Raw genomic sequence first — 3,647 nt, 5'->3', positions numbered from 1 at the left:
TTAAATTTATTTATTTACGGCAAGTTTTCTTAGCGATCTCAATAATCTGTATGTCTGGCTGGTGTCTTAGAGGATGATCAATCATGCCTCATTTCCCAACATTTTTCCTATAAAACTGAGTCCTCCTGACACATCTTAAAGTATGTCTTCAGAAAGTACACTATAAACAAAAAGCTAATCATTTTGACACAGTGAGTTAGTTCATGCAAACATGAATATTCTATAACGGATACCAGCAGTAAAACTGGCCAGAAATTTTAATCACAGTCATAAATATGAGAGTTTTTTAAGGAAAGGACATACTACACTTGTTCATCAGTTTCAAAAAAGTTAAAAATTTGCTTATTCCTGATTTGTATTAAGTCGTATGTGCACCATACTATGAAACAGTGTATGACCATGCAATAAAAGTTAACATCTTTTAACCTATAATGCACACAGTGTTTTCTTAATAGTATGTGACTGCAGTCATATAATACCAGTTTAAGTCAAATCTGATTTGAAGATTACTAAATGGTATTAGGTATCTTCAAACCAATGTTGGATAAGTAAATTCCCAATATTTAATTTCAGTATAAAACTGATCTAGCAGCCTTAACTTGACTGCTTTACAGGGCATAAGAAATGCTATCATTTGGAACAAAGAGCTCTTTTATGAATATGACGTTTTCAACTTAAAAAAAAACTCAAGAACCATAAGACACTACCCACATATGCTTTACATTTTTAACACATTTTCATATGTATGATTTCATTCAGTCTTCAGAATAACCCTATGTAATAGGTATCACAGTGTTGGTTTTATAGATTAAGAGAGTGAAGAAAAGAAGTTCACACTAAATGGTAAAAATAACACAGCTTGTGGGCAGAGCCACGACATAATCCTAGAGTCTTGACTCCAGATCCCATGCCCTCTCCACTAAAGCTCACTATATTCATCTGAAAATGCCTGTAAACTGTAGGTTATCAAAGGCGTTTGTTATTTTTCTAACACATCTACTTAGGGAAGAAGGAAATCGAAGAATTCTAAGCAAAGAAAATAAAATCTTTCATTTTTGACAGTGACAGGGTTGCCACAGCTGCAGGCACTCCCATCTTCCCTCCACTTCCACACCTACTGTTAGACAGTCTCAATCTGTACTCATAGGCCCGCCACGGATAACCAAGATTATCAGTCATTTAAATGTTTACTCAAATTAATTACAATGGATTTTTACTCTCAAGTAAGAGTTTTATTCCTTCTTTTGGGGGGCCAACATTGAAGAAATCTGGGTTACAAAGTTGTGCTTGCCCCAAGGCTCTAAGACACCCATTATGTGTATTCAAATCCTTTTCCTAATACCTACTAGGACTGGGCAGTTGGGTAATTTATTTAATCCCAGTATGCCTGAGTGCCCTCATCTGTAAAATGGGCATAATGATAGCACAAAGTGGTTGTGAGGATTAATAATAATAACATATCACATAAAAACTTAAAACAATGCCTGACATGTACTAAGCGGTCAATAAACATTTACCATTATCATTATGAGACTTCAGAAAGTGAGAGCAAAATCAGAAACATATAGCAGCTCCCTGAGTTGTGATTTACCAGAAAAAAGATCAAGAGCAATAACAATGACCTCCATACAATAAGACATGCTGGCTTTCTGCACTGACGTTGTCTCCAGGGAGGAAGTTCAATTTCTACCTATTAGACAAAACTCAAAACTCAATAATGAAACTAACTCCTCCCATAATCTATAAAAGCTCCCTTTTTCAAGCCAATGTGTTCTGAGGAGTCATTTATATAGATTTAATGATATAACTAGCCACCAAAATCAACTGGGAGATCTCACTGAAATAATCAGTGATCAAATGCAAAGGGCTAAATTTTGTTATGCAAATCTTATTTTGATAAACTCTGACTACAGAGACATCCAAAATCATTGACACTGATTAGACACATGCCTATAATTAGCCAGGTCAAATTTCCTCCAAGTCATTTACCTCATTTTCATTTAAATTAATATAATTATTTAGCCGAAATGTAAGAGAAGAATGTTAGGGAAACACTATTTACTCTAATAGCAATAATCAAACATTTTCATCCTTAAGGTGTAACAGTATAGCTATGTACCTCTTTGTTAAGAAAACCCTCATGTCCTTTCCTGAGATTTTGTCTGGTATATATTCTCTGAATTGAGTGGACATTGAGGGAAATTCATTTCTATCAAATGCAATATTTACAATAATAATATTTATAATTAACATCAGTAATTCACAGTGTTATATATTAGATTTACCAAATGTAGTATGTGCGTTCAAGCTAAAAAGAGAATTTGTTTTGAAAGTCTGAAAAATAAATGCAAATTGCCATGAAATTAAAACAGAAACTATTCAGCTAGCCAAAAGGCATTAAGTAAAATATAAGAGAATATAAATAGATTTCTCTAATATTTGCATGTAACTAAATGAGGTTTTTACCAAAACCACAGAATGTTTTAATTACATGCATTATATTGATTTCTTCCCAATTCCTCACTTCTAATATTAGAAAAGGAATCAAGTGAAAATTTTCCATTTTTTTTCTTTTCAACTTAATTACCTATTAACAATCCAGTTACCAAGTAAGCAAAATGTAACTTATTCTTAATTTGTTACAGTGAAAGCATTTTCCTTCCTCTGGTACAGAAAAAAAACTAAATGAAGGGAAAGAAAGTTCAATTATGTGTACCAGAGACAAGGACCTGGTGACCATTCTAATCCTAATGTCCCTTCTAACTAAATAAAAGTAACCTTCAGTTGTTTTCATCATGTAAGCATTTTAAAAATTTCTAATTTAATGAAGCTAATGCAAATGGCTCCAGAACAAATATATTGCTGATATAATTGTAAATTTATTTTAAAACACTACTAATCTATTTTCAATGTGATATATTTTACCATATAGTATAAAGATGAATGCCATCTAGCAAAGGTTTAGAAACAATGTGATCAGTTTAAAATTAAAGTTGTATCACCAAAGCTCAACAAAGGCACTAAGGAGTGACGAGAAGTAAGACATATTCAGCAGACGACAGAAAGCATCATTACCAAATTTGGAACATCTTGTATTAAACAACTATCTGGCTTAATTAAAAGAGAAAGTCCCTAAATCTCAAATGTTTACACCAAGATTTAATATCTAGTAGAAGAATCTAAAAATTATGGTGCTTTTTGAGACTAATTTTTTTTGGCTGACCTACATATGAATGCAAAGGAAAGATATATCATAATCAATAAAATTACACAGCATTATATATGATTTATCATTGAAAAATATTATTTCAACATTGTACCCTGTAAGGAAAAATAGTAACATGGTCCTCAAATAACCTCAAATTACATAATTTCCTTCCAATTTGCATAATAAATGACATTGTCTCAGATTAAGGAACTAGTGGTGATAACAAATGAGCACAATTATACTTTTTTGAATCCTGTATTTTCTTTACTGTTCCCAATCATGATGTTATGAATTATATTTCACCAGCTGATCACCAGATTTTGGTGCTAGATTCCAAAAACATGTGAGTCCTTCAAAACTACTTTGTAGAACTGCTCAATTGCTACAAAAATGGCCTATAGATTATAAAACTTTCCTTTATTTATTTTTTTCTTTTCTT

The sequence above is a fragment of the Mandrillus leucophaeus genome, unplaced genomic scaffold, assembly GCF_000951045.1.
Source record: "Mandrillus leucophaeus isolate KB7577 unplaced genomic scaffold, Mleu.le_1.0 Scaffold792, whole genome shotgun sequence".
In the NCBI taxonomy this organism is placed as follows: Eukaryota; Metazoa; Chordata; class Mammalia; order Primates; family Cercopithecidae; genus Mandrillus; species Mandrillus leucophaeus.
Note: the sequence above shows the minus strand (reverse complement) of the source record.